Here is a 13,220-nt window from a genome sequence, read left to right on the forward strand (position 1 = left end):
TCGTTTTTCTATTTTAGTACGTTTGCGAATAAGAGTCCTGGTTCACTTTTACCATAAATTGTTATAGGGTCTCACTAACTCATTTCACTCACATTTCATTTAAAACTAATATATACAATTGCGACTCATATTCTATTAACTTTTTTTCACCCAATTTTCTTAACATTTCTAAAATTCGTGTCTAAATGAAATGAAACTCTTATTCATGGACGGAGAGAGTAGTACTCTTCAACCCTTATCATTTTACTAACAAAGAAAGATCGAAAAACAAAATAACGAAAGAACAAAACATCTATTGTAATATCTCCAAGCCAAAAAGACAATTTTTTTATAAAACTTCTTAATCCATTTTCATCAAAACACATGCTACTACAAATAACTAAACCAAAATCTTAACCACAAAATTCATACATCTCTCTCTCTCTCAATATCAATAAAGCTACTTATCTCTTAACATTACTAGTAAAACCAATTCATGTAGTTATCAAACCAAAGACAGTTTTTTGAAAACTTTTTAATCCATTTTCATCAAACACATGCTACTACAAACAACTAAACCAAAATCTTAACCACAAAATTCAAATTAGCCTCTAACAAATCAATCCAACTGAAAGTATACTTACCTGCACTCTCCAACCAAAAAAAAATGAGAATTCATCATCTTCTTCTTCTTCGTCAATGGAGAAACTCGTCCAGCTCTCCGACCACGAAATCCTCATCGACTTCTCCCCCAACACCAAATGCCGCACCACAATCCGCCTCCAATCCCTCCTCCCCTCCGCCCCCTTAGCCTTCAAGCTCCAGACCTCCTCCCCCCACAAATTCCTCGTCAATCCCCCCTCCGGCCTCGTCCCCCCCTCTCCTCCGCCTCCTTCCAGATCGTCCTCAAACCCCTCCCCCACCCTCCCCCCTCCTTCCCCCGCTCCCCCTCCGACCGCTTCCTCCTCAGAATCTCCCCACTAATCGACTCGCCCGAGTCGACTCGCCCCGAACTCGCCAACCGCTGGTTCGACCGAGTCGACTCGGTCCCGATCCAGATCTACGATTTCAAGCTGAAGGTCTACTTCGTCGGCAAATTCCTCCTCTCTCAAGCCGTATCGAGTGGAGATCTGGAGGCGGTGAGGGGGATAATCAAGCGGCAGCGCTCGATCGTCCCCGATCTGTCGGATCGGGAGGCGGAGGCGCTGTACCGGGCGGCGGCGCGGCACGGCGCCGTCGCGGCGGTGCTGGTGGACGCCGGGATCAGGATCGGGGGGGATCGGGCGGGGATGCACGCGGCGGCGGCGTTGGATCGGGCGGGGGAGATCGAGGAGAGGGCGGGGGCGGGGGAGGGGGTGGAGGGGCGGGATCGGGAGGGGCGGACGCCGCTGATTGTGGCGGCGGGGAAGGGGAATCTGAGGAGCGTGGAGGCGCTGGTGCGGGTGGGGGCGAATGTGGACGCGAGGAGTAGGGATGGGAGGACGGCGGTGTACAGGGCGGCGGCGAATGGGGATCTGGCGGTGGTGGAGGCGCTGGTGGCGGCGGGAGCGGATCCGACGATTGGGGATGTGGAGCATTGCCGGTCGGCGATTGGCGTCGCGAGGGATAAGGGGCATGTAAGTAATTTCACGTTTAATCAGCTCAATTTTTGTTTTTTTTGTTTATAATCTTTGTGATTTTGATGATAGAGTTAATAAAGTGATTATAATTTGATTGCAATAAGCTAGCTTTGGTTTGAGTGGAAATTAGTGATTATTAGTTTGATACACTTAATAATAGTAATGAGATAGTTGCATGAGTGTAAATGATATTGTTGAGAAGTGGAGTAGTTGGTGTATTATGAGTTAAGAATCAGAGTGTTAATTAATGACTAATAAAATATTAAACAAAGTGATAGTACCGGTAAGGATCACCTACAACTTTTTTTACAACATCTCCTACTTCACCCCTCACACACATAAAATATGATGGTGGGATCCACTACTTATATTTGTGAATGTGGAATAGGAGATGTTGTAGAAAAAGTTGTAGGTGTGATCCTCACTGTCATAGTACTAAGTATAAAGGGACAGGGCAGTAATTTCAATGATAATCTACTCAATTTTGTTTGTTTTATGATGTTCAAATTTAATAAATAGACTTTAAAAATTATAATAATTTTGGTTTATGTTAGTTGCTTATTGTGTTTGAGTGGAAATAAGTGATTGTGGATTTGATACTAATGGCATGTTGTATGAGTTTTATAAAAAATTGCATTAATAATGATGAATAAATATGCTATGAGCGAAGTAAGTTGATGAGTTATATAGTAAAAAGAGTAAATATATTTTTAAATAGAGTATAGTATATCGTGCATAAAATCAAAATTACAAATTAGTAGTACTACTATTTTTAGGAGATTGATGGAGTAATTACTACTACTACTATATTAGATTGAATTAATTAAGTTTGAAATTTTGGAAATTTATCTTCAATTAGAACTTAGATCCATCATCCATTGATAAATTCTCCTTTTTTGGTAATCGTCGTTGCTCAAAGATTAATGTCCAAAACTTGCAATTAAAGTAGGAGTTTTCAAGATTTGTTAAAGTCGTGGTAAATTTAAGTTTAATTTATGTTTTGGTTTTAATAGAAACTTAATTGAAGAAATTGTGAAATGTCTTCTTAGACAATAAGCAAGCTTTTGATTTATGTGAGTTGCTTCATGCTTTTTTAGTATGTTAAGTTTAATTGCTTCATGCTTATTAAAATATACCGAGTTTAATTGCTTCATGCTTAATAAAAGTGGTTGAAAATTGATTGACATAAATGGTCTCACCTTATGGATAGTGTTACTGCTAATAATGATTCTTAATTTATGGAGATTTTAGTGAGTCATACAATAGAAAGAGTTATCAAATTAGTGAAATAAAATACTACCCTCCGTCCGTCCCAGAAAAGATGTCACACTTGGGAAATGACACGAGATTTTAGGAGATGTTATTTTGTGTGTTAAGTGGTGAGAGAAAATATAATTTTATAATTGATGTGAGAAGGAACTTTTTCCAAAAGAGGAAATGTGACATCTTTTGTGGACAAACTGAAAAGGAAAGTGTGACATCTTTTGTGGGACGGGGGGATTAGTAAAAATAATGAACTTGAACTAATATTTATGCTTTCCAAACTCTAATCTCATGACATTTTTGTGTAGATGGAGATAGTTAAAGTACTAGAGCAAGGAGAAGCAGTGCTTCGCGCAGCTAGGCGTGGGGAGCTCGACACCCTCGAAGCCCTGCTGGAGAAGGGAGCGAACGCGGGCTTCTGCGATCAATACGGCTTGACAGCGCTCCATGTGGCCGCCATCAAAGGGAACAAGGACGTGGTGATGATGCTCGTCGAGTTTGGTGCGGGCGTGGAGTGGCAGGACGCGGAAGGCCACACTCCGCTGCATCTGGCTGTAGAAGGCGGGAGCGTGGAGACCGTTGAGGTTCTCATTTGCAGAGGAGCTAATGTGAATGCCACGACCGCCAAAGGCGCGACGCCACTCCATGTTTCAAAGCTGATGGAGTACGAGGACATAACGAAGCTTCTCCTCGACAAAGGAGCTGCTTCCGTTGCGCCCTCTGAGGTTTGATATGGGGTCACGGTTGCGCGATTGCGACCCTTGTGGTTGGACTATGAGCCTGGACATAGCAGTAGATTTGGTCTGGGAAAAAAAGAAGTGTAGTTATCTTAGAGAAAAGGTTTGTAAATGTTTAGGTATTTGAATAAAAATTGTAGTTGTATCTATGAATTTTACTTCTCCTTAGCCATTAATTATGGGATCGGGTGAGTTTTAAGACATGTGAATGAATACGAATTGAAAATCATAGGTGGACGTCATCGTTGGTGACTTTAATGATGTCATCTATTCATATATGAATAGAAAATTATGACGCTTGATTGAAAAACATCAACAATATATAACATGTAGACGACTGAAAATTGTGGACAAATCTAAATTTTATGGTTTTTGACCTTTCACGGCAGATTTTTTTATTTGCGTCACAGCCCAGAATTTGAAGATAATTTTTTTTGAAAATTCAATTTTTAAATAATAATTCAGACTAAAAGATATAATGAAAACTTATTATATACTCCTACTATAATTTTATATGATAGTACAGAAAGCCCAAAGTTTGTTAGTACTATTATCCAAAAACTGAATATTCTAAATTGGGTTCTTGATATTTTTTATAATATATATTTCACTAAAATAATGATAGTACATATATTAACTATACCATCAATTTTAGCATGCTGATTGCTGACAAACTTTTGACTAATATTATTATTCTAACAGACTAAGATATTGTTACACATGAAAACAAGACATTCATCATTTTTTTAAAAACAAGACATTCATCATTTTTTAAAGTATTTGATTAGTACTAAAAGTTAAATTACAGTTACACCCTTCATATTACTAAGATTCCAAACAATATAAAAAACAAACACAGTTCTGAATGTAAGATTTTTGACAGATCAAGAATCTATAGTCGACAATAATTCCACCATATGGCATAATGACATTGGGACCAAAAATCAGAAAAAATAACATTTTCTAAAAGAAATACAATTATAAAAGTTGCAACTTTTAGATTGGTTATCAATCTCCAAAAAATTTGAATGCCCCACACAAATGAATTATTGAAATCAATTTTTAATTCTAAAATAAACTAAATTAAATGGTGAGATTGTTGCTTGTTGTAACCACAAAAAAAGGTTCAATTGTACTCCATGCCTCCCTAAGTCAATAGGCATGTTTTTCATTTTGGATGGTACAATTTTCTATATTTTTTTGAAATTCTCTTATTTTTAGTAAGGTAAGTAATTTTCAACTGAAGATATTTTAATTATTTTTTTTTCTTTCTCCCACTTTATCAATTTTATATTGCAATTTGTGTTGTCTAATGTCTACTATTAACACCATCGATAATTGACTGAGGGAGTATAATATAATGCAGATTCAAATATGTGAGGTTGACCAAATTCTTAAATAGGTGCGTATCTGATAGTATATTTGTAATGTTTTGATGTTTTGAATTTGATAATATCGAAATCGTATGAAACTCTGACTGTATGGCAAACCGTGACTCTGTTACAATTTGACGTAAGACTTCCCTTATATATGTGCACCAGAGTTTGTGTAGTGTATCCCTTAGTTGAAAGCAATGCATCTTGTGTTATCACTATGTGTCACACACACACAATCACATTATATGTATATACATAATTTGTAATGGCTTTTAGAAAATAAATAATTCACATATATCACTATAGGAAAAGAAATCGATAAGCCGAGTCACATACATTGGGGACCAATATAATATATTGTCCTTTCAATTTTGGAGAATATTTTGGCACATGATGGTTAGTATAGGTTATCACCTCATATTCATATGTGAGATGAAAATTCGGAGAAACATCCATTCCAAAACTATTGTCACATTTTGCTCCATCAAAATAAAAATGTTAGTGTTAGAGTGATGCTACTGCCTACTTGGGTTGGCTATGATATGATTTACTTATTTGCAATAATTTTGGTTCAGATAAGTCGAATCATTTATCAGTAGTTTAGTAAAATATTTATTCACCTAAACATATTTTACTTATGACTTATATAATTCAGTTGATCAAAGTATCACAACTCTCTTTAAATAGGCAAAACAATAATAATACAAAGATGTATGAGTACATAACTAAGCTGATTAGTATATTATTCTCTACTGAAATTCATTAAAATGTCATTTTATGACTAGTCATAATGTCCATGCCTGACTTTATCATAGTCTTTATCGAAAAATTTATCCTATCGATGATACTGGGACATGAAATTAAATAGTTTTGATAGCTATGCATTAAAACAATGGTCTATGTTCTTACATAATGCAAAAGTTTTGGGTTTGAAAAATGAGGTTTTAGTAGATCTCATAAATTGTTTTCACACTCCAGTATTGAAAAAGTCAATAAGTTTGTTTACAGTTGTTTACATCTAGGAAACTAATTATCTGTTTTAATGTAAATCAATCATTAAATTTTATAGAACTTTAACATTATTTTGAATTTTGCAATATTCTTGTTGAAATTTAATGATACCACTCTTGGCCTTTCGATTGATTGTAACAATCTTTAACGTTACTTGACTGTGATGCCTTCAGAGTCTCCTCCTCTGGATACTTCTCAAAACATTCGCTTTCGTCGTTTTGTATCTTTACGAAAATTGTTTAGTACGTTTAAGGAACTTCTACATGCTACGAGGAGGTTGTTACGTAAACACAATGTGTCTTTGCATAAATGAATTTTCATCGACTCATGTTACATTTAGTTTGTTTTATTATATTCATTCTGATTTCCATTCTAACTCATATGATTTGTTTCCTTCAATTGTAACAGATAGAGTACTACTACGCATTAGTGTCAAGATTTTCTCCATAACCTTCATTAATAATGTAAAGATATTTGAGATTTCTCTAGTTTCATCAATACCAAGATTTTGGATGTCACTATTTCTCTATTGTTACGTGGCATAGAAATCAGAAATTGATTCTACCGTTGTCTACTTTGAAATGAAAAAGGTCATTTCAAAAGAAGGTTTATCAAACACTTTTAGCTCAATAATCTACAATTGATAATAAATAAAATATCAATTACTTTTGAATAATTATCGCACCAATTAAATCACGTGTACGTTAATACATGTACAAAATGATGATGATGATCTTCACATCCAGCTAATCAATATACTCCATGTTGGATTTTGTAAATCACTGTGGATATGAAAAAAAATCATTATGAAATATCTTTCTCTATTAAAGACACAGACAGTAAAGTTGCAATTTTTTAATGGCCAACAAGATTCAGATCCAACTAATTATTTAATGAATCACTTTATCCAAAAGGGCAATATCAATTTTATTATTATTTTAATCTGCATATAGACCATGGAACAATGACAAGTGGTGATTTTCGTTTACATTTACCCAACAGTCTATAATAGCAGTAAGAGCATCTCCAATGGTGCGGATGTCTCACTGCTCTTTTCGACGGATTTTTCAAAACCACCTCCTGCCACGTCATAAAGACCTCCTACAGCAGTGTCACGTCATAAAGACATCCCACTGCGTAGTGGTGGACATCCCGACGGACTTCCACAATAATAATAATTAACAAATTCACAAATATACAATTTATTACGGAATAAAAATTTCGACACGAAAACGGATAAAATTCAACGAGCCGTATATATAGAGTTTCAAAAAAAAAAAAAAATCGGGACGCCCGCGCGGAACGTCTGTCGTGGCACCGCAACGGCGGATGTCAAGAAGGATGTCCCGACGGACGTCGTGGGAAAGCCGCGAATGTGCGGTGTCCGCAACTAACATCCGCATCCGCCCCACCCACGCCTAATGGCGGATGTTCCGCGCGGACTTCCCGACTCCTCGCCGACATCCGCCAGAACATCCTCCATTGCGGATGCTCTTAAGTTTGGAATTAACTAAGTAAAAATCGATCATTATAACATTTCTATTCTAACTATTGCTAATGACTAAATATTTATTCCTTACAAACTTGATTCTTAACAATGCATTCCCAATTCATTTGACTAATCTAATCTAAAATAAATTCTATATACCTGTTTATATTATATCGCAGTATTATCTTATCTAACTTATACAGAATATCACCGAAACGTATAGTATTTATCATAAAAATCGCACATTATTTGATTATATTCTTCATTCCAACACTATTTTTGGATCATTGCACTTTTACATGTGAATTAAATTCACTACATAAAATAATTGTACCAATAATTCCAAAAGAAATACAGACAAAACACAATATACACAACCAAGTAATATGCGACTTTTCCCTTCACAACGAGCTGCTCATCCTCGTCCACTCCACATCTTCCCCAAAAAATCACAACGAGCTCTTCATTTTTGGTGCGTTGCTAATGCCCTTATTTCCCTAACAAAATTCAAATCCCTTATACAAATTCATTTAAATATCTCCCACAGTCAAAAGAAGAAGAAAAAAAATACTCTTAACTATACTAGAATTATTATATGAAGTCATAAACCTCTTCAATTTCCCAACAACAGAAAAATGAAGACAAAAATGCATCCATCTCTCCTCCTCCTCATCCTCCTCCCCATCTCCGCCGCCTCCCCGGCGCCGTTCCAGCGCTACCCCCTCCCCTCGGCCCGCCGCTCCACCAGCCCGCCGCAAACGCAAATCGAAGTCACCCGCCCCCTCCCCTTCGACGCCCTCACCCCGGCCTGCTCCCTCCCCCTCTTCAACCACACCTTCGCCCACACCTCCGGCCTCCCCCCCCCGCCGCCAACTACTCCGCCCCCCTCAACTGCACCTGGTCCAACGCCGTCCTCCGCTTCTCCGCCTCCGCCAACGGCACCCAATCCGACCGCATCGCCGCCGTCTGGCTCGCCGGCGCCGAGCTCCTCCGCACCAGCACCCCCGAATCCACCCCCGACGGCGTCTCCTGGTCCTTCACCAAGGACGTCACCCGCTTCTCCGCCCTCCTCCGCCGCAAAACCCTCCCCCTCTTCGTCATGCTGGAAAACACCGTCGACGAATCCCTCACCGGCGCATTCTACGTCAACATCACCTTCCTCTTCTACAACGTCCGAAATTCCTCAATCCGCACGCGCCGCTCGCTCAATTCGATCCCGAGAAAAATCATAAAACGCAATCAACGCCGTCAATCAGCCGCGATCAATGCCTCACTCGAGCTAGACCAAATCCCCGCCGATCTGATCATCCCGGTCTCCGCAGCCGGAGATGAAGGTTACTGGTTCAAAATCCAGACCGGAAACGACGCCGTTTACCAGGGGATCCAGATCCCCAACAACACCTACAGAGCGGTGATCGAGGTCTTCGTCTCCGCCCACGGCGACGACGAATTCTGGTACACGAACCCCCCGGATTTCTACATCGAGAGCAACGGACTGAACACCACGCGCGGCCACGGCGTCTATCGAGAAGTCCTCGTCACGCTCGACGAAAACGTCGTCGGATCGGTCCTCCCCTTCCCTGTGATCTACGCCGGCGGCATAAACCCCCTGTTTTGGGATCCAATCGTCGCAATCGGCGCCTTCAACCTACCTTCCTACGAAATCGAGCTCACTCCTTTCCTCGGCATTCTCCTCGACGACAAAAAGCACTACTTCGGATTCGGCGTCGCCGACGCCATCTCCTTCTGGCTCGTCGACGCGAATCTGCACCTCTGGCTCGACGACGGTCCGGTGAAGGTCCAAGCCGGTCCGATCAAGTACAAAAACCCTAACAATTGCGTCGAGCGCGAATCCAGCTTCGCGCAGCTCAACGGCAAATTCGAGACCGAAGGAGAGAGAAAAACAGAATTCTCCGGCTGGGTGTACTCCAGCGCCGGAAACCTAACCACAAGCGTCACAACGAAGCTCGAATTCGACAACGAGATCAGCTACAAGAGCAACGGAACGATCGTGAAGGTCGAGCACGAGGTGACCGTGAATAAGCAGATCCAGATCTCGATCCCGTCCTCCGGCACGGTGGCGAGCTTCAGCGTGGAATCGAAGTACCCGCTGGAGCTGAAAACGACGTCGGTCGCCGGATCTGGACCGGATAACTACCTCGTGTCGACGGAGCTGGAGGTGTCGTACCAGGAGGAGAAGAAGATCGACCGCTTCCAGAGCAAATTGAAGAACAAGCAGGAGTGCAGCGGCTGGATGTTCGTCCACGGCGAGGACGTGATCTCCGGCGCCGGAGCGACGTCGCAGACTTACACGGTGCAGGATAGCCTCGGATGCTACTCTCGGAAGGTTTCCGCCGACGAAGGCGCCGTCGTCACAGACAACGAGAATTTCCTCTGCTCCGCCGGAGTTGTTTCTGGATCATCTGCTTAGAATTTTTGTGATTTCTCTGTGTTTTTGAGTTTATTTTTGCATTTGTTTTTTCGATTAGGGTTTGGGTTAGTGTATGATTATGATTGAATAAATTTTATGATATGAGATTTTATGTGATTACTCTTTTGATTATGGATTAATGAGATACTGTTTTGAGTTAATTTCTTTTCTGGCAATTTCTTAGTTTAGGGTACATCCATCTAGCTCGTGTCAACTCGAAGATCTGATTTCGGTTTAGTGTTTCTTTATGGTCTAAAGACTGATCAATAATGATTATCGTTTACTTTTATCAGTGGTGATTTTAGCTTTTGATTTGAAGTATTTTACCAACTAAGTTGTGAGATTACTAATCGATTGTTAATTATTCCTTTCGTCCGCCATTAGAAGTTTCATTCGTAGGTGACACAGGTTTTAAGAAATATTAAGAAAAGTAGATGAAAAAAAGTTAGTGGAACAGAGGTCCTAAAATGATAAAATGGGACTCATATTCGCGGATAGAGGAAGTAGTTGATTAAGATTTAGTATCTCCCAAAAGAAGAGCTTAAGAGCACTCCCAGTGGTTTGGGGATAAACTCCCTTATTTCTCCCTTATTTCTGCCACATCAGCGCCACATCAGCACCAAAATTTATCCCTGCAGCTTTTAGCCAACTTTTAGCCAACTGCTCCAATGGTTTCTCCCTTATTTCTCCCTTATTTCTCCCTAACTCAACATTTCATTTTTACATCATCATTTTTAATAATATTTAATTTTCTCTACAAATGTGTTTAATAAATAGATTTATAATGAACAATTCATCGTCGTATTAATCATTGGAAAATATAATACAACGATAAAAAAAAAAACTACAAATAAAAAACCATAAAAAACAAGGATTTAAAAAACTAAGAGGGAGGAGCGTCCGGCGGGAGGCCCATCATGATCTTCATATTTTGGATGGTCGACCAGAGGGACTGCTTCTCTTCTGGGGTTCCGTCGCCGGTGAAGTACAACGTGTACATCTGCGCCAGAGTGGCGGCATTGGAAGAGAACGTGGCTTGTTGTAAGGACGGGAATTCCGATTGGGTCTCCGACGATGCGCCCTTCCCCTTCCGCCTCCCCTTCGCCTTCTTCGCTCCCACAGGGCGCTCGTGCGGACCATCCTCAGACAAGTCGATGGGGATCGCGCTTCCCTCACTCTCCCCACCGCTAAGTTGCGTGCGCACCGATTTCCCGTGCAGCGCGCTGTGCATCTCCGTCCGGAATTTGGGGAGATCCTTCAACCTATCATAGATATTCCAATACTTGAAGCCCTTCGACAAGAACTGGCCACTATACATCCGGATGGCCTCATCTCGGACCATGTGCTCGTTCTGGCCACTCGTCATGTGAGTCATCAAGTTAGAATATATACCGTTGAAATGGGCGCAGTCCCTCATGAGGCGCTCCCAATGCCGGCGGATCGCCTCCCTGCCATGGTCCTTCATCGAGGCAGTCTTGTTGGTCGTGTACTTCTCCGTAACCTCCGCCCAGAACATGATCTCCGTCCGGTAGTTGCTGCGCACCGCGTCCTGCGTCGTGTCCGCCCAGCCAGTTGGCTATCGCTCGGACTCGTCGAGAGTGTAAGTAGTCCTTGTCCGCTTCGGCCTCTCATCGGAACCCGTATCAGTCGCAGCCGTCGACGCCGGCGCCTTCCCCCGCCCGCTCCTGGAAGGCGGCTCGGCGGGCGTTTCTTCCACCTCGTAGTCGTCCGTGCTGAGTGTCGGATCCGTTGTGTACGTCGCGGCCTGAGATTCTTCGTCGCCTGGGGTTGATCCAGGGGTGTCGAACAACGATGCGACTATCTGGGCGATACACATCGTCGGCCGGAGAGGGCATGCTGATGGCAGACTGGAAGTACGGAGAAAGTCTGCGTGGCGTAGGAGTCTGCAATGGGGACGGACCCGCATATGGATATTGGCCGGGAGGAGACCCCATCGACAACAACGAGCTCATCCACTGCTCATTTGCTTCATCAGTGTTGGGAAGTTGCGAACTCGACTCTTTGCCCTTACCCTTACTTTTTCGAGAATTTTTCCTACTAGAGCTCATAATTTTGAAGATTGAAGATTGGAGATTGAGAAAGAGATTGAAAAATTGAGAGAATTGTGTGTGATGAATGGAGGAGGAAGAGGAAGTATTTATAGTGGTGGGTTTTAGGGGTTTTAGCCGTTTAAAAAAAAAAAAAAACGCCGAAAAATCGCCGAATCGCGCCCACAGTGGGCGGCGATGATTCGGCGATGATTCGGCGATTTTTCGCCGGTTGGCGTTAAATCGGGAGAAAAAACGCCGAAAAAACGCCGAATTCGCCACATTGGTCGGCGAAAACTCGGCGATTTTCGGCGAAAAATCGCCGAGTTTTCGCCGACCGCCATTGGGAGTGCTCTAAATGAGTGGATGAAGAGGGGAATAGCTATAGTTTATTCTTTGCTATGTGAATTTCATTCACGTCTGATTTCGGTCTAGTGTTTCTTTTTGGTCTAAAGATTGATCAATATGATTAACGGTTATTTGTGGCGGTAATGATTTTAGTTTTTGATTTAAAGTATTTTACCAACTAAGTTGCGAGATTATTAATCAATTTTTAATTAGTTGATGGAGATCTAGTATTTCCCAAAAGGAGCTTAATTGAGTGGATGAAGAGGGGAATAAATATAGTTTGTTCTTTGCTACACAATATTGTTATGCATGTGAAGAAGAGAGATATTGTTTAGTCCTTTCCATGATAAGATATGAACGGATTGTAACGATTTTGGGTGGAATTAGTGGGTCCATTCAACTTTTGAATGTCTCAACTTTAACATTTTGTAATTATTCAATTAAAATCAAATGTGCATTATTGAAATGGACGAAATACTATAGCTTATCATGTGATTTTCGTGTGTATGTATCACTCAAGTACCACACACTGTACCAGTGTACCTGCATGCTTCCCAATCAATGACCAAAACTAATTAATACTCTCTACATCTTCCCAATCAATGACCAAAACTAATTAATACTCTCTACATCTTCTATAATTTATCACCATTTGATCCGACACTAATTTTAAAAAATATAACAAAAAATGGGTTGAAAAGGTTGGTGCAATATGGATCCTACTTTTATATATTAGTTTTATAATAAAATGTGTGAGAATGAGTTAGTAGAATATGAGATTCACTACTAAAAATGATAAAAGTGAAAGGTGACAAACTTTTAGGGATGGACGAAAAAGAAAATATGCGACAAATTTTTAGTGACATAGAGTAATTTTAAATCCTAATCAATCAGACAATCACTAGCTAACTACTGTTAA

The 13,220-nt window shown here is 40.8% G+C and overlaps 2 pseudogenes; both read left to right on the forward strand.

Moving 5' to 3' along the window:
* Positions 1–343: 343 nt before the first annotated feature.
* Positions 344–3,801, forward strand: LOC125211715 (annotated as a pseudogene).
* Positions 3,802–7,900: 4,099 nt separating this feature from the next.
* LOC125200988 lies at positions 7,901–10,066 on the forward strand (annotated as a pseudogene).
* Positions 10,067–13,220: the final 3,154 nt, after the last annotated feature.

Source organism: Salvia hispanica, chromosome 1 (assembly GCF_023119035.1).
Source record: "Salvia hispanica cultivar TCC Black 2014 chromosome 1, UniMelb_Shisp_WGS_1.0, whole genome shotgun sequence".
Lineage (NCBI taxonomy): Eukaryota > Viridiplantae > Streptophyta > Magnoliopsida > Lamiales > Lamiaceae > Salvia > Salvia hispanica.